The 20,455-nt window shown below is 33.6% G+C and overlaps 1 protein-coding gene across 3 annotated transcripts in view; it reads left to right on the forward strand.

The window, feature by feature from the left end:
- LOC123554456 (A disintegrin and metalloproteinase with thrombospondin motifs 18-like) overlaps positions 1-20,455 on the forward strand; it is a 120,002-nt gene that overhangs the window by 26,653 nt on the left and 72,894 nt on the right. The window lies entirely within an intron of this gene.

Consider the following 20,455-nt stretch of genomic DNA (forward strand, 5'->3'; position numbering starts at 1 on the left):
AAGTTGGTTTTTTTACCTTCATCAGTACAAGACCATCACAACACATTTTCTCTTATCTTTTAAGATCGCTCTGTATGCAATATTAAAGCTTACTATATTAACTGATCATGAAATCATACTTAATATTTTGCCAAGCTCTCCAAAATTTTACTCTATTTGTCAGTTCTGAAACGAATCTAAAAAGCAAAATGCTAGAACGAATTCGTATTCATTGATCGACATTGCTCATTTCGGTTATTTTGTCATGATATTTTGACTTAAAGGTTCTAAATATTTAATTTGCCAGACATAGAGTTTTGTAATCTATACCGTTGTGATATTTTGCTGTGTCTTTTATGGTTATGGCATCTATTGCTATGAGATTAAACATTGAAAACTTAGTCCTAAATGTCTATTTTCAAGTTCCAGCCTCTCAATATAGCAGTTATTAACATTGAGCTATTATATGTCAATATATTATTCAGATAAAAAGATAACAGTAATAATGTGTCAATTTGTATTCTATGGCCAATTGTTTAAGATAAAATCTTGAAATGACTTTAGATAATATATATTTACGTCAATTCAAAAAGAGGTTATAAAAATACAGTTACAGTTACACGGCAACAATTGCTGTTTCAAATAATTCATTCAGAGCATTATTTGTTTCAAGGGGGTTTTTAAATTTTAAAAGTAACAAACAAAGATACAAGTAACCATAAATTGTTTTAGTTTCTAGTTTATTATGACAATTAAATCCTTTATTAAGGTAAAATATGCCTGAAAATTTGCAACACTGATGTGATTTCTAAATAACGAGCAATTAATTAGTGGGCTTTAACGGATTTACGTGGATTTACGTGCTGTGTCCTAAAAAATTCAAGTATTATCGATAAAGGTTATAAAAGCTCATCTAAAGCTATTTGTTTAAGTCAAATCTCAAGCAGTTTAATTAAATGAATAACCTCAGGTTGATTTAAAACATTAAAGTAAATATATGTAAATGGTCACTTCACAGTACAAGATAACGGGCATATTTACTTGACAAATATTTGATTATGGATTGGAGAATTGGAAAAATAATAGGAAAAAAGCCTCTTTTTGATTGAATGCGAGTTAAGCAGAAACGTCATTTTTCTTTCAAAATTATAATGTAACGAAAATACATCTTTATGCATCCGCGCACTCTGGTCAGGATCCATGGTGTTCGCTTTCAAAGCCTATTGCAATTAGAGAAACCGTTAGCGAACAGCATGGATCCTGACCAGACTGCGCGGATGCGCAGGCTGGTCTGGGTCCATGCTGGTCGCAGAGCCACTATGTTGGTTTTCTCATGGCACGGCTCATTTGCTAACTTTTTCAAAAAGGTTTCTATATGTGTTTTAAAGTAATAGGTTCTCGGGAATAAATCCGTTTAACGTTTAAAACACGTTCTTTTAGTGATGAAGTTATGGAAAAAATATTTATTTTTCATCATCAAATTGCAAAATTCAGGACCCTATTTTTTTTATTTTTTTTTATTTTTGCTTTGCTTTAAATTGCTCTGTCTGAAAAAAAAACAACAAAGAAAACATTAAACTTCTTTATTACTGTGTTTAGAACTTAAGAATACTAACTACATTTTGTAATACCATGTCTAAATATTAAAAAAAAATGCCAGCAAAGTGTTTAAGTTTTAACCATTATCGAATAAATAACAGTAAACCGATAACAAGTATTCGGCTAAAACGTATTTAAATTTAATGTTTAACTGAAAATGCATTAATAAATTGATATATGAATAAATATAAAAGTTTGACATAAGTTAAATTAAAAGAAACATAAGTAAGAACTGTAAAAGTTACAAACTGATTAGATCTAATGAACATAATTAAGTGTAAGAAACATTCATCAGAAAAATTAATATGAGCCGCGCCATGAGAAAACCAACATAGTGGGTGTGCGACCAGCATGGATCCAGACCAGCCTGCGCATCCGCGCAGTCTGGTCAGGATCCATGCTGTTCGCTAACAGTTTCTCTAATTGCAATAGGCTTTGAAAGCGAACAGCATGGATCCTGACCAGACTGCGCGGATGCGCAGGCTGGTCGGGTTCATGCTGGTCGCAAACCCACTATGTTGGTTTTCCCATGGCACGGCTCATATGCAAAATATTGGCAAAAGAGATTGTTCATAGTTTATGCTATCATATTTAATACAGCGACTGTTTGGGGATTAGATCCACCTAATTGAGCGATCATATTATTTGGGTTCAGCAAAGTTTTTTGTTATTTGATCTGCCAGTTTTGCTTCAGCTACAATGCCAGGCTACTAATGTTCCATAAGAGCTTGCAAACATTTTAGCAAAATGATGAACATCAATGATGTCCTCAGACTCCTTCTTTACTCTGTTCTCTACGGAACAGACAGAACTGCTCGAAACGTTTTATTCGCTGTGGTCATATGGTTTTATAATTGTTTGTATTTTTTCTGTTGTTAATAATTTGCTTCCTTTTACATTTTTGTTATAAATCATGTGTGACTTGAGTTTTCAATTATATAAAATGTAATGCGAAGTATTTCAGTTTGCCCTGTTATTGAATGCATTCAGTGAATATTGCAAACATTTTCTTACTTATATTTTTCTTTTATTATTGAATACCTGTCAGAATATCAAATATTGATCCAATGCCCTTCTTGTCTCGTAAATGTTTTAAACATATTCTTTTAAACACATATACTTTAAATGTCTATTGCCATGGGAAAGATTATTTCTCTTTGCTCTTTATCGCTTTATAGTTGAAAGTAAATCAATAAACATAAAAATTCTTCAGAATAACATAGGTAGCTTTCAGATCGAAGACTGTTTTATGTATAAAAAGCTGAGTGTTTGTATTTCAGGACAGGAAAATCAAATTTCAAAAATAACTGCAGTGGCAAACTAACCTTTTTAAGTGCTTATTGAACACAAATAATTGTAAATGGTCAGATGTTACAGTTTCGAAATTATCCGTTTCTTTGCAATAATCTGATTGCAAGGCTAAGCAAGATGAAAGAAAAAAAAACCTCAGTCTGTCCATCAGTGTATAGCCATAGATTAGTTATAGGACAAATAAATAGAAAATTGAAATGACTACATAATGGGTCATTCACCAAATATGCACTATGCTTTTACTATGTTTGCATTAAATTCTCTATTCGGCTTTCGTCAAATTGAATATTTGATTAAAATTAGCGCTATTTTGGAGTATGATTATTCTGTGTATTCACACTGCCATAGAACACTGCATATGCAAAAAAACAAGAGATTTTAGATAAGTGTTTTAATTTTTCAAATATATTTCTTTAAATGTTTGAAATATGAGTCCAGTTTGGGAACTAAAACAGAAAGCTGCAATGCACAGATATAAAGAGTTACAAAACGTCTGGTTGATTACGTACATTCAAGTGACCGGCACGGGTCTACAGCAGACATTGACAACCAAACTGTGTGTGTGTTGAGTTTCTTTATAGTCGCCACCGGTTAAAACCATATGGGCGACTGTTGCTGCAATTATTCCCTCCTCCTTCGTCACATCGTCTTTTCTTCACTCCCGTTATTGAACATCAATTATGTTACATCGTAGTTATATGTCTTCATAGTTATGTGTCATCTATTATGTATGTCGTTGTGTTTCTGTGACATCTGTTGTGTGATTCTTCTTAAGTGTTGTTGACAGCGTTGTTATTACGTCTACATTTTAAACGGTCTGATCTCCAGTCTAAAGGTTCTCGCCACCACGTTGCACGTCGCCTCCACCAACTGTCTTGTCCGAAGTGCCGCATCCGGAAGCCTGGTTTAGATATCCCACCTTGTCGATGAACCAGCTGGAGTAAAACAATCAAACATCCCCAGAGATGGTAATCCGGCATCGAGTCGGGGGCTCCGAGCCGACATCAGCCTCGTCGATGAACCAGCTGAAGTATCGGGAAAGCGATCCCTCAGAGATGGTAATCCGGCATCGAGTTGGCCGGGATCAACCAGACCCGGCACCCCGGTTGCAGAAGAGAGGTCCAACACGATGGTAAGCAGACTAGACGATCCCCCTTTTAAGGCCACACTCCCTGGTTTTAGTCATGTGACGCTAACTAGATCAAGCGTTGACCTAGTTAGGGCGCTGACCCAGTTAGCGCCATATGTGCCCTCTCCGCGACGTGCACGCACCAAGGAGGTCGGAGAAGTAACCAAACTGTAGCAGGTACATACTATTTGAAGGTACTGAAAAAACAAATAAGACTAAATTGCCTTTTTCAATTTTTGATGCACTAAGCGGTGTTAAATTTAGCCACAGCGTAGGCAATAATTGAACAATCTGAACACCTACATATTTCTTCTAAAATGGAAGGTAGTTTGTTTGGAAATATGTAAATCTTTAATTGATTATTTGCTATAAAGGATGTCGCAAATTAATTTGTATATGTTTTTATTTTCACATTAGATACTTTGTAAAATTTCAATATCAGATATGATCACGCTGATAATGCAATTGACATTTGTATAGATATCGTTCTTTTCATACGTTAAATTGAAAATGTCATAAGCTGTTGAAATGTTATACAATTTGGGCAATACGGAGAAAGTAACAGATATCTGATTAAATATTTGTTCGGTATAAATTATATTAATTGATATAACTAGAGATGCTTTTTTCTTCTTTTTATGTGACAGGTGCTATTTGGGGGGATTTTTTCAACCATTCAGCAAAGATTACACATGTTTCATCTACTTTGTAGAAATGTTTCACTACAATAACGTAGTGTTATATTTTTGTACTAAAATGAAAATGTTCCCAGTTCCGTATAAAATGAAACATATTTTTTTAAAAATCCAGATTTAGTTAAAAGTTCAACGGGCTTGCGATCGGGTGAATTTTAAATGCAAATACATCTAATGAACCCTTTGTACATCAGCTGCCATTTCGGATTGACTGCTTTAAAATCTGTTTTCTGTATGTGAAAACTGCCCTGTATTCCGATGACGACAGTAGGCATGTTTGAGTCTGTAACCAAGGCCTGGTCAAAATGTTACCGAGCTTACAAGATCCTTTTGTCCCATTCACAAAGATTCATAGAGAGAAGGTACATATTTCATTACAGTCACAATCAAGCCGTGTCTGCTATTAGCTTACTTTTTCTAAAGCACCTTCCTATCAGTGTTATACAGTTAGATTAACCTTCTTGTAATTCTGAAAAAAAAAAGAACCACAAAACATAAAAAATTTGATCATATAATAATGGCACATACTAGGCCAGCTTTACTGAGAGAGTTATTCAATATAGGATCATGTTGATAAACGAAATAATTACAATTGGCATCAACAATATCACACTAATATTTGTTTAGCTCAGATTTATGACGCATTTTTCAGCTTAGAAAAATGTCGTAGAGAATATTGAAATGTTACTCAGCGGGTTAATGCCATTGGCTGACAGTGAAAAGGGTGTATAAATCGCATAATAATTATACAGTATTTGCTTTTTTTCTCGATTGTTCTTTTTACATGTTGTACTTTATATATTCTTTTGAAAACGGCTGTTTGCACATTTATTTTGTAAATGTTAATTTGAAGGTTCCCTTGAAGTAGACTGATATAATATTTGTATAAGAAAAATAAAATAGAAAAAGGTTATTTCATCGACCAACTTGTTCAAAAAGTATATAATGTTGCCGAAATATAGGGCAAATTGTCCGATTGGCAAAACGAAAACTGAGTAATAAGGTGACTTCGTCAATCTGTACGAAAGTGATGGGACCGAAATTAAAGTCCGCTTATCTATTTCTTTCACAAACAGACAAACAAATAATTCCTAGTTTTGGCTTATAAATTAAAAGTTTTTAGTGCAACATACTTTGTCCAAGGAACAAGTTTCAGTCTTCATTAACGTTGTATTAGAATCATTCTTAGGAAGGATCCTTGGCTCCCTTATGCCGCTTGGGTTCTGTCCCCGGGAGTAGGTAGTATTGATATATATCATAGGCATTACTTATGTCACATCTGAATTACTGAATCAGGACGGGTTTATAGCAGACTGGCAATTAAATTGAAAAAGTTATATAGTATGTGTAGGCCCTATTTTGTTTTAATTTAGGTTATATGGCGACTTTTTCCAGCCTTTAACGCTGGACGACAAACCCAGGTGCCCCTCAGAGCATTGTTTTTGGAATAGGAAGAAATCTGGTTGAAACCACTGACCTTCCGCAAACCGACTGGGTGGGGAGATATTGAAATATCAAAAAGATACTAAATTGCTTTGGCATACTACAAAACATGGAGTGGAGTCGTGGAGTGGAGTCATGGAGTGGAGTCATGGAGTGGAGTCAAAATTGGAGTGGAGTCATGGAGTGGAGTCAAATTTTGGAGTGGAGTCAAATTTGGAGTGGAGTCATTGAGTCAAAATTTTGAAATGTTGTATTAAGCCTGTGAAGCTCCGTCTAAATTCCTGTTAACAAAATAATTGATTTATTGCCCTTTAGAGAAAATGCGAGTCAGTATATATATAATATATTTCTGAAAAACTAAATGTAGTGTCTATATCTATGTTCTAGTTCCATGTATTTCTAACACCTACCATGCGGTTGATTAAATATTTAAAGTTTTTGTTAGGGTATATTGGATGGTTGTTGCCTACATTAATTTTCATTTTAAGTGACAGGAGAAAGGACGTGCATTATCATAGTGGTGTCAATTCCAATTAAAAATGATGAAATAAATGTGTAGCATTTTATGATGTAGCACTGGATTTATTATTTAAATTTGAAATGGCATTTGCATTTATATATTAAATGTTCATCACATGGAGATAACATGTTATTTTTCTTGTTTTTTTTTCTTGTTAATTATAAGTAACAGACTTTTAGGTGAAACTTTATAAAATACATGTTTCTTATCTGTGAAATGCATTTGAGACCACTCGGATGAAGGGGCTATTGGAATCATTAGGTCAATGTGACCATTTGAAGAGAATTTTCTTTTAAACATTACAAGCAACAGCCCATTTCTTAACGATCTTACCATCACACTTGCACCAGATTTTAATTCTTCATATCATTTGGATTGATGCAGAAATGAAAGTGTAAACGTGGGAATCATTTTATTTTTTATAGATCAAGGCCTTATAGCTCTGACTCTGCTAGACTTTTTAGTCTGATTTGCCTTGTAATCACTCCTGATCTAGATCTAGATCTTAAGATCACTTCATATTGTTTATAAATATGATTAGGATTCCAAAAGAAATCAAGATACATGTAATGTACTAGATCTAACAAGGTGATATGTAACAAATTGTGTTATACTGAAGGGCCGACAACTCTTGACTTACAGTATACAGGTGTAGCCCAGAATCAAACTTGGCTGAGATTTTAAGATTACATGTGCATTGTATTTTATTTTGATATGTGTGTACATAGATGAAACAGTAATAAATTAACTAAATTATTTGCCCAATATATTTCCAGAAGGTATTTAGCTACTTGTGATAAACACAGAATGGTGAAAATCAATGAAAAATCCAATTATTAGACAGTTTTGGATGCGCAGAAACATACCGTAGAAGTGGTAAACTTAGCAAGATGGAAATTTTGGCAAATTGTAAAAAGTCGCTAATATTTGTAAATAAAATTGTAATGTACCATAACAATGTATTATCATTACATAAGTCAGGAAATCAGAAATTTGCTAAAATTTGTGCACCCCAAACAGATGGATTTCAAAAATTGCTAACTTTTTGACACTCAGAAATACGAGGGTCGTTCAATAAATAATGCTACTCCATGTGTAGTTCCTTAACTGGTGGTTATTTTTCACCCTGTTGAGCTGTAGTTCATGAACGGATGAGCATTCATGAACTGTTCACGAACTGCTCATGAACATTCCTGAACCATTCATGAACAATGCGATGAATGTTCCTCAAAAAGTTTGTGAACTGTTCACAAACCAAAAGTTCATGAATTGTTCATGAAACTATTCCTGAAAAAGTTCACCAACTGTCTGTGAACCTAAAGTTCAAGAATTGTTCATGAACTGGTTCTTCAAAAATTTCACCTTTGGTGCATGATTTTAAGTTCACGAATAGTTCAGTAATCAAACAAGTGACTTCATTCAGAACTCCAGTGCAGTATTTGATTTTATTTCAATTATGCTGATGGTTCATGAACCTGAATACACTGTTCATGAACTTCAAATTAATGAATTGATCAATCAAGTCTGAAATTCATAAAAATCCATAAAACAAGATCCATTTACTTGTAAAAGCTTCTAGTATTTACAGCTGAAGGCTAATACCAGAGTTTCTGATAACATACGTAATTATGACTAGGAATGTTACTACATGTATTTTGTATTTTATGTTGTCTGCAATTTGTACAAAATTTTGATTAAACATTGGGGATAGCTAACAGAAGTTTCATCATTATTTGGCAATTTAGAAAATGTCACTGGAAAAGAATAATGGTGTACTCTGATACTTGGTTGGTGAATTTATTGATGTCTTTCATTTTATACCGGAAATCCTGGAAATATTCATGAACTTGTTTAAGAATGAATCAAGATTTTTTCATGAATGTCAATATACCTATAGAATTCAAGAAAAATTCTTGAAAAAAAATGATGAACATTTTATGAGCAGTTTAAGAATATTAAATTCTTAAAACATTCTTGATGTGTTCTTAAGAAAAAGTCATCTTAGATTCAATAAAAGTACTAAAAATTCAAAACCTTTTTCTTAGTTCAGTACCAGTTCTTGAACCCAATTAGGAGTTTCTGAACTGTTCACTCATTAAACATAAAACTTAGGTTTTCCTTTTACAATAAATGAATAAGTTCATGAACTGTTCATGAATGTTCATGAACATTAAATTTATGTCACATGATCAGTTTCTATTATTTTGTTGCATGCTGGGAAATTTTTTCCACATGTGATTCAGCAATTTTTTAGAAGTTTGTGCAGCAAATGAGAAGGAAATATTTATCATACTACAGTAAGGAATGGTTTAAAAGGAACATGAGTATACTGAATATCAAATAAGTAATTATGGTGTTGTCATAAATTGTTCATTTTAAAAAATATAAATCCTTTTAAAATGTCACATGTTTTCACGACCCTGAAACAATTTAGTATCTAATCTGAATGTCAATCTTGAGATTAAAGTAAATTAGACCATCTAGCAACTGAATTTCGGATAAAATTTCACTTGTGATTTTGTTGTTTTTTCCGCATTTTTATATTTTGGAATTTAAAGACCTTTTTCAGTGTCGTATGAGGGCGTAATAATTTTTAAATGCAAAATGGACACAATCAGATGTCCTTGGATTTAATCACAGGTTTAAACAGTGCAAAGTGTTCTCAAGTCACTGACCTGAGAAAGCCTGCTTTTCTCAGACAGGCTTTATCAGGCAGTTGCTATAGTAACGTCACTATTGTCAAAATCACTGTTTCTAATTCAGCTGGATTCATCAACTTTCCATTTATCTTGTTACTTTCAGTTCATGAACCCCTGGTTCATGAACTATATATGGTTCATCAACTTGATGAATAGATGATGCCGCAAAAAGTCCCGTTTGTAGTTAATGAACTGTTCATGAATAGTTCAAGAATTATTCATGAACTGTTCATCAAGTTCATGAATTTCTGGTTCATCAAATTCATGAACCTATCAATTCATGAACTTTAATGAACACATCCAGTTCATGAATTTGACGAACCAGCCCAGTTCATGAACTTGATGAACCACGCCAAGTTCATGAATTTTTGATGCCTTAAAAAGTCCAATTTGTAGTTCACGAACTTTCATGAACTATTCGTGAACTGTTCATGAACAAAGTTCTGGAATAGTTCAAGGATTATTCATGAACTGTTCATGAATTTCTCAACAGGGCAGTGCGGTTTTACACTGTAAAGCAATTTTTTTGGGAACAAAGTAACATCGGAATAAAAAAATCGTTAAAGCCAAATTATAAAAAAAATAACTACTTGAATGAGGTGTACACGCTGGTTACTGGAGCATATAAAAAAATAATCATAACTTCGGTTTGACCTGGGCATCCAGGTCTCAGAATAATAGAATAACTTGTGAAATCTCATAATTCTATCATTTTTGTACGAGATACAGCAATTTGTGATGAGTTTGAGTTTGAGTTTGTTTTTAAACACTTATTGCGTTTTTCATTTTACAAGACAACTAAAACATCTTAACTCGAGGTTAATTCCATCTGAAATGAGTCTTGCTAGCGATTGATTAATCTTAAGTTGTAAGAACTTGTTTCGCAATCGAAAATAAAGAAATTAGTGTAAACTTAAAATACAAGAATTTTTTCAACGATCAAGATCACACCTGACAAAATTGTAGAGGCTTATTGTACTCAACTCCTCATTTTTCGAGTAAAAATGTGCAACCATTTAATACAGTAACACTAAATTGTGGGTTGCTATAATGGAAAAATGTTTCATTGTAGCAACCTGCAGCCCGCAAAATATATACATGTACACAAAATTGCGGGCTTCGGGCTGCAGGTCGCGGGTTGATACAATAGAAATTTTGTCAGCAATAAAATTAATGAATTTAACACACCAACATGCATGCTACTTATTTTTTTATTTACCCGAGCTAAACGGTAGTCAATATTGCAATATCAGTGGACATAAACAATTTCAAACACTAATAATGCATAATCACAAATATTAAATTATTTATGTAACAAGTTTAAATATCTAAATTTTATCTGACTCATAAATTCCTCGTTTATTTTAAATTAAATACTGTTGAAATAATTCATCTAATAAGATAATTAAACTTGTAAATTGATATTGATATTTGGTATTTAGAATGGGACTGAAAGTTCTCATAATAAATCTGTCAACAAGTTTTGAAAATGATCTAAGGCCAAGTGAAAAATTTGTTAAGTAAAACAACAAAAACAACAAACTTCAATAAAAAAAAAGCACTGATGAGGAGTGTTATATTTGTTCACTGATAAAGGTTATGAAAAATAATGTCTATTATTATACCCAACCCATCAAAGAATACATCAAGTAGTAATTAGAACATGCTCCTACAGTTGTTCAGTTGGAACTTAGTTTTGGAAACTTGGTTATTACTTTTTACCAGTATTTTATACTGTGGTCTATTTGAATATGTTCCCATGGGTTGACCGCCTTTTGATTTGTTTACAACTGTTCTCAAATAAATAAATTTGTATTTCATATCTATGTGATGCTTTAAAATCTCTTCAAAAACAATGAGATAAAATATACTGACAATTAACAATTTGACCAAGCCCTCTGTTCCGTGTGGCTACAATCAATGTAAGACAAAAGCATTATTATGTTGAATAGTTATAAAAATATCAATAAATAAATATTATTGATAAAACAAATTTGACTCCACTCCATGACTCCACTCCAATTTTGACTCCACTCCACTCCAAATTTGACTCCACTCCATGACTCCACTCCAATTTTGACTCCACTCCACCACTCCACTCCATGACTCCACTCCACGACTCCACTCCATGTTTTGTAGTATGCCACTTGCTTTCAACGAATGTAATGCTGTCTGCGGTGTCAAAGTAATGTACAAGCAATTATTTTATTCCTCTTGAATCCATTTAGAAGTATCAGATAGCAAATGTCGCAAATAGGGTGTTGCAATGAAAATGGGATGAACGCATGGTATTGGAATAATAAATAATTCAACTGTATCAAATACAATTTATGTGTTCGTACTGCATGTTCGTTAATTCATTTTTATAATTTTGAAATTACTGTATGTACTTTGATAGAGTCTTGCTTTAATTTTTATAGTCAAAGTACTTATCATAATCTATTATTTGGCATTATGTAATACTGCAAAAGTATATGGAACAAAACTTCTAATAATCATTAAGCACTTTCATATTGTGGGGTTACAATTATGATATTCAAAAGTGTTTTATCATTATGAAAACGACACAATAACTTCGTACAAAATAATATATGCATATTAATAAGGTTTTTATAACAGTTTAAAACCTAGTCTTCTTGACAGTTTGATAATTAGATGGGATTTGTTTATTCTATTCTTTACAGTTTTATTAATATTATAGTTCCAGTTATACATGTTTTATTCGTACTTAATTGTAATATAATACTGTGTCAGACGAGTAATAGTTTATTAGTTTATTCGAGTCTCTTCCATTTACATTTACATAAATATACATATAAAAACCAGTAAAACTACATGTAAATGGCCGTTCATATAAATGAATTATAAGAGACTATACAAATATCATATCACATTTTAACTATACAACAATAGCACTGGCAGAGTATCTTAATACGTTGCAACGCCAAGCAACCCCCAATGACACCCGACCACACAGTCCAGCGACTATCGATGAAAGCGCACAGCAACTGTTTTTGTTATGCCCTTCCATCAACAGAAGCATAACCCCATGGCAACACACCTCAAAACCCCGTCCCACGTTGCAACACTATAAGATCAGTGATCTTACATTATTAAAAGTCAGGCAAGCTGTGTTAATCCTACCATTGGTTTCATGGTTAAAAACTGCCATAAAACGGTACAGTACATTAAAACACTGAGTTGAAAAAAAAGACGAAGACTATTGCCATATTAAGAAACGTCTTAAGACTTTTATCATTTTAGATCAGGCCTAAAATGAACTGATTAGCACAGCCTGCATGCACTCTCTTATAAAACAAATAATTAAGTAAGACAGTATTGCATTACTAATATCTACTAAATTATGTAAAATCTATACCATTATTTTAAAAGAAAAACTATGTTATTTACACACGTTTGAGATTTATGGGGAGCAGAATATCCTTTTTGCAGTTCATCTTGTATAATGTGTGATTATTTTTTTTTGTACTAAATATGTTTGTTATTATACATGAACTTCTACTGTTTATACATATAAACACTTAAAACACAATATCTAAATTGTGGCTCATTTACACATAAAAAAATTTCGTCTCTGTAAAATTGAAAAGCAGGTTTTGGCACTAATTCTTATCAACGATTTATTTGTAAAAAGTGCAACAAGTTTTTCTTCATAATGTAGGGCTTGAAAACCTGGAACTACTTCATTCGCTTTTTCAAACATAATCAATTTTAAGTCTTCATATAGTGAACATTCTAGAATAACATGTCTCTCTTCTTCTAAAATCTGACAAAATGGGCACAAGCACTGATCTACAGATAAACCTTCATATCTTCCGGTCTCAAGTCTGATTGGTGCCACACCACATCTAAATTTACAAAAGGCTGAACGATGTTTTAAAGGCAAAAGAATAGTACAATATTTCTCCACACCATACTCTTGTTTAAAGGTACAATATGTTCTAAGCTTATTACCTCCCCTTCGCGAGGGGCCAGTGACAGAATTGATTTTCAACAACCACTCATTTTTAAACTGGTCTAACAAACACTGCTCAACTGACTTAACAAGTAACGCTTTAGGTAAAGGCCTGCCAATATCAGTATACGTTTCAAGACCAATATCTATCAATTGCTTTCTAACAATAAAGTACCAATTCTTTAATTCTATCAGTTCTGGAGCTGTAAGATATTTGTAACAGTGCACACAACTAGTATGATAGGGATTCGCATAAGCCTTCCGGTTTGCATGCTCTACCCAGGTGTCCATTCATGCTGGAATATTTAGTCTTCTTGGTGCTGCTGTTATGCGGAGGTGTCAAAACATTTTATGACATACGCTAATATAAATCAAAATGTTGCAATGGTGCTTTACTTTCATATGATCAGCCAGCTAAAGAACAAATGTGAAATTGTTTTAAGGGAAACAAAGACTGTCCCCATAAAAAAAGATACATAGTATATATAACAGAATTTCAGTGATGCTACCTGTAGTGACAATGTGAGGCACTGTATAGTGCAATAAATTCGATTGAATTGTATTTGCCGTCCCAGTTTTCTAAAATGTAAAATATTTACTATAATCGACATTGCGGGTTGATTTAAATTATACCTATTACCTAAATTATACCTACCTACTTAAAATTTGCATGAGATTCTTTGTCAAAATTCAGTTTCACAGATATTTACACGACCAAATAAAAAGTAATATATGGCATATAAATGTCCCATTACGTTTTCCTTAGATCATATTTATGATGCAAATAATGGCTGATAAAAATGTCACTTAAGCTTTTGAAAGTGTATTCAACGTGTAAATTTCATAGCATGAAAGTAGAAAAAATGTAAATAAAACACATAGATATACTGTTTTTACTTTTTTCTCGAATTATACGTATCTCGCACGATATATATTCTATACGTTTTGCAGTCTTTTGTGGGAAACACTAGTATGATGTTAAGACATTTAAGCGCTCGTAATCCTTAGCTTATAACTTTGTTTTTCTAAGTCTTTGAAAATGTTGAAATATAATCGACTATTAGCTTAATCGCCTGTTAAAATTTCGAACAACTGGGTCCAGGAAGACAAACCATTTTGTTTGTATCAAGCAACTGTAAAAATGTAAATGTAAGAGGCCTGAGTGCTATTTTGTGCGTTTAGACGGGTATAAATTACACTCGGACTTCTTGCAAAAAGTCCCAATGTGGTTTATACCCTTTTAAATACACAAAAACAGCATTAATTTTCAAAAAATGTCAGACAGGTGCGGAAGGAGTTAACCCGAAGTGTCTTAGTAACGCAGAGCTGGTACAAAAATATGGTATTCTTGTAACATCCATTTGGAAATTATATTGAATATTATTGATTATACGCTATATCAGTTTAAACTTGAATGTTATATTAAATGGAATTATATAATTTCCAACGAATGTGGCAAATTCCTCGAGCAAAACAAACAGTCATACATATAAATATGTTAACAATATATGTATTGTCAGCATTGTTTTAATATAATATGTTAATCATCACGAGATAGCACTAAGACATACCAGAAATTATATTTGCGTTACTATTGGGAATAAATATAAACACGAAAACATTGCCTCTCTGATAATTTGAAAGGGTTGACATCTTTTATTGTTATTACTATTACAAATAGCGACCATGCTATATCGATAGTATCATACCACCACGAAAATAATTGGTAATCATTTGTTAATCTCTAATGATTATTATCTTATTGCAAGGTACCGGTATATTATTTTTTATGAAAGGATCAAATTAAGGTTATTTTACGTTATGATACTATCGAGTTGATATAAATGAGCCGTGCCATGAGAAAACCAACATAGTGGGTTTGCGACCAGCAAGGATCCAGACCAGCCTGCGCATCCGCGCAGTGTGGTCAGGCTCCATGCTGTTCGCTTTTAAAGCCTACTGCAATTAGAGAAACCGTTAGCGAACAGCATGGATCATGACCAGACTACGCGGATGCGCAGGCTGGTCTGGATCCATGCTGGTCGCAAAGCCACTATGTTGGTTTTCACATGGCACGGCTCAAATACCGAATGTAGATGCCTTCAATTTGAGAGCTAAAAGACTACGCCCCGTAATCATTAAACCTTGGTCACAATACAGACATTTGTAACAAAATTAATGAAGCCCTGGCTTCGTTGATTAAAATTGAAATATTACTGAACTTGCACCATGTATATTGCATAATGTATAGAAACAACGCCAATGTGGATAATACTTTATTTATTAGATAACTTTCACTGTCAATGCAACTTCTGCATATAGAACAAAAGTTATGTAATACTCGGGCTGACCCTGTCCTCTTGAATGAAATTACACCCGACTTGCTGAGAAATCAAGCAAAAATGAATATTTCAAAACTACTTTAAATTTGTAATGAGAATTTCCTAGAAGGAGAATGACAGTTTGATACCTCAATCAAATATTGATAATAAATTTATTGTGGTTACCAAGCAGAATGTGAAGCTTGTTATCAGCTCGAAATGCATATTTATTGCATCCACTCGTGCATCGGGTACAATTTCCTGAATACATCACACTCAGGTAGAACAATTACGAAATCAGCAGTTGCAACTTCGACAGCGAGACAGTTTTTGTTTCAGAAAACCGCCATGTTTTGGTTAAAACTGCAGCTGTAGAAGTGTAAGGTGTCCCAAACATGTTTAAAAAGCTTATAATTCTTTGCCCCGTTGATTTGTTTAGGAATTCAGAAGAATGATTAAACCACTTTCAAGTTCTATTTTATTATCATAGCAGTGTTGTCTGTGCCGTGTGGAGGTCGTAAAGAATCTACCCATACATTTATTCAGAGCTAGCACGACATTTATGTCGTGTAAGTGTTACTGTCTAGTTTTTCAGCTGAACATTTCAGCTTTGGTGATTCCAAAACCCCTGCTTCCATAGTTATGGGGTATTGTTTGATTATCCTTTGGATATGGTGTCTGCTTTTTAATTTTGTCTTTTGACATCTTCTGTGATATGCAGGCTCCATAACCTTGGGTCCTCTTTCTTTAGTTCTGTACATTGTTTTCTCGTTTAGGGCTAGTTTGTTATTTTAGTTTGGGACCCTGCACCTCTTTAAATGGAGTTTCACTGTAGATTCAATGTACACCGTCATATGAACGGATTTGCGTGTGTCTCTATTGTATTTCAATTCATGTAAGATGTGCAACATGGGACTAGAGGTCGCGAACGGTAGCATACATTTGCACTACTGTCCATGAACAGGCTCTTGTCTTATTAGCAACCTGTGGACTCACCGCCTTTTCTGTTTTAAATGTTTTTGGAGGTTGAACTAAAAGGAACGAAATCTGAGAGGTCATGTTCTGAGCCTTTTCTCTGATTTAACATAGCGCTATTGTGAAAGTAACATTTTCACTTTGAAAACTGAACATAGATATGCGTGAAAATACTGTAAATAAAATGTTCAATCCCAATATTCAGAATGATAATCATATTGATCTGGTAAACTTTCGGTTGTCTCATTACTTCATGTTGCAGTCATTCGTAAGCATCTTCAGGTGGAAAGATGCTTATTCTTTAGCACTTCCGTAATTGTGCAAAACAAACTGCAGTAAAACTCATAAAGTAAGACTTAAAATCAAAAACGTGTTTAATTAATTATCTAAACAGAAGGAGTGGTTGATGTAATACTTTCTTTATTGTGATTTGATGTTGATATTAAAAGAGAAATCTATAAGCTAATAAACCGTACTGATGAGTTATTTTCATTTTGTCACGACTGATTACTAGTACTTAAAAACGTTTTTAAATTTCTATGTAGGTCTCCACATTCATAGATATATCGTTTTTTATAAACTCAAAATATCACAGAACTGGCCATTCAGCTATTTGAAATAGGTACGGCCAATTGTGACTAGCAAATTATCTATTTGAAACAGATACAGTCAGGTATGACTGGCAAATCATCTATTTGAAACAGATTAAGTAATGTGTGACTGGCAAATTTTCTATTAGAAACTAATACAGTCAAGTGTGACAATAAGTAATTATGCGTAACAATTTACAGCCTCAGTTTAGTTCATTTTCATTAAACGTTACTGATATATTAGTGTGTTTCTGTAGTGAACAACAAATATAAACATTGGATTATTAAAAAGAATATTAGATTAGACAGACGGGATGCTTGAATAAGTATAACTGTTACAAGATCGTTCTTTTTGTGGTGTTGTCTTACAGCTATAACATTGAGTTTTTCCTTTGTTTGATGTAATATAACGTGACAGTTCATAAATAACACTTTCTTGAATTGGCTATACGATCTGCTTGTTATATACTGTTTTTCAAAATTGTTTTAGTATTTTGGTTATTATAAACATTTTTTTGCTGTGAAGCTATCGTACTGTGAAAAATTATGTAATGTAAACTATTTCTATACATATTTAGATGTATTCTTTGCAAGAGATTCGCGGCCTTAAAATAGATAGCAATATAACAGATGCACAGTACAAGCTGCGATGTTGTTTCACGGTTTAAAGGCGCTTGCACAAAATTGACAAGGGAGTCATCACATACGTATTACGGTATATGTCAAGGGTGCATTACTTTCATACGGTCATTAAAAATCTGAATCCGGCTTAGATCAAATACGATGTAAATGCAATATTGCAACAGATATAAACAACTGCAAAAAAACAGGTTGTTTATATTTGGAGACAAGGAAGTAGCAAATAAACATATAATAGATTTTCTGTCAATTACTACCTGGCTGCAGTGAAGAAGCAGTGTGGTGCCGAAAAAATGAAAATAATCAAAGCTTTCAGAAAACTGAGGGGCGGAGAAATTGATATGGTAACGGTTATAGAGGTAAAAATGGTGTCTAAGATACATTTTTTTTGTAAAACCTAAGCACGGCGAAATTGCATGTTTTTTTCCTCACGTATTTTACGTATTTGTGTAATCATTTTTCTCAGAAGATAAAATTATGGTAGACTTAACTCTTAACACCATTCACAAATAGAGCAAATGCACGTACAGATATACGTTTTTATCTATCATAATTCATGTAGTCGCTTTTTTAAAAACAAGGACGAATATCCAACAGAGAAAGCCACGTTCTGAAAACGCAGCCTCCCCAAACCATGTTTTTCTGAGTTTGTTTTGAGGGTTTAACGCAAAACTTACGCTATTCAGATTGAATAAAGAAATTGCTATAGTTTCGCGTTCAATAACTCAACCTGTAGCCAAGTTTCTAGTTTCAAGAGTTGCAAACAGTAGTTTCCCGTTTATGCAAATTCTGATGCGAAAGTAGTAACTGAATTTCGCTACATATTAATGTTTTGTATATTTCAGTGAGAAATTCATCCCTAAATATAATACTTGGCAATATATCATTTTAAGCTGACTTTTGGTCACATGAGTATTTGCATAAATCCAACAGTAGTAAATTAAATAGTTACTGATGGCGCAAACAGCGTAACTCAGGGGCATAAGTTCATTATAGTACAACACAATTTGCAAGAACTAAATTTTCAAGGGCACGTTACCGCAAGATAAAAGACCGCCTCGTTAGCCTAGTGGTACCGCGTCCGCTTCGAGTGTGGGAGGTCGTGGGTTCGATCCCCGGCCGCGTCATACCAAAGACGTGAAAAATGGTACTAGTAGCTCCCTATCTAGGCGCTCAGCATTTAAGGGGAAACTGGCCTCTTCTCTTATACCCTCGTGGCGATGGATTCCATCAGGAATTAGGTGTTGAGAGTGATTAATATAAGTTGTAGAACTTCCTTCACAATCGACCTATAATAAATTATGTATAAACTAAGATAAAAGACCATATTAAGCTCCCTCTCTTCGTTTTGTGTAAGACTATTGAGTCAGCTGAACTTTTTTTGTATTACAGAATTTCGCATAAGCTTATGCTATTGGGTGTTTGGTGTATTGTACTTTAAATTAAACAGAATCAAACCAACTCAGACGTCATCAGCGATTCTCTGCGAAAATCGCTTATTCTAACGGAGGATTCCGGAGATGGCCGAGGCTTCCCGACTGAATCAAACCGGGATTGCTATGCTTGTTTGTGTTCTATGCTTCCAAAGGATATTGTCGTACAATTAGAACATAAGAAAGCATACATAAAAATGTTAAGCATCTGCTTGATTTTTATTACAACAAGTGATCTGTTCCTGTCTGAAGCAAACGTTGTAACCAAACTGCAGCAGATGCATAATGTTTGAAGGTACTGAAGTAACAAATGAAGCTAAATTGCTTTTACTAAATTTCATTCTGCCTGTGGTGTCAAATTAAGGCACGGTGTGGTACAATATTTCCAAAATATATATTCCTTTACGAAAACTAACGGATTTCCTTGCAAAAAGTGATTCATTTGTAAGAATGTAAATTTTAAACTGATCAGTTACTGTTACGAATGTCGCAAATTTTACTGTATGTGTTCTAGATTTTAACAGCAATTACTGTGTTTTACTTCAATTATTTTCAGCGATATTCACATAACAAAATCCCGATAAATGTTATATTTAAAATCCTGAAAGATATCATTCTAGTAGGTATTTTTGCTGCTTCAGTGTCTTCCAAGTACCACATATCAGCTTCAGATTGATTGTCTGTGTCTCCAGTAACATTGATATTGATGTATAGCATTATATTTCTACTTCTTATTGATCGTATGACAGTGCATATGGCCTTGTTGCTCTCATGAATGTTTTAAAACCTCTGTAACAACACCAGAGTGAAGACAGAAATTTGTTTATCATTCGAGGAAATTTAAGACTGTTGCCCATTTGTAAAGAAAAGGTCTTCTAAATGATTTATATGTACTGTGTGTTGTAACTATCAAAATTATAATTGAGCCGCTTCATGAGAAAACCAACATAGTGGCTTTGCGACCAGCATCCGCGCAGTCTGGTCAGGATCCATGCAGTTCGTTGACATTTTCTTTAATTGCAATAGGCTTTGAAAGCGAACAGCATGGATCCTGACCAGACTGCGCGGATCTGGATCCATACTTGTCGCAAACGCACTATGTTGGTTTTCCCATGGCGCGGCTCAATTCACTGGAACAGGTATTGC

Source organism: Mercenaria mercenaria, chromosome 7, assembly GCF_021730395.1.
Source record: "Mercenaria mercenaria strain notata chromosome 7, MADL_Memer_1, whole genome shotgun sequence".
Lineage (NCBI taxonomy): Eukaryota > Metazoa > Mollusca > Bivalvia > Venerida > Veneridae > Mercenaria > Mercenaria mercenaria.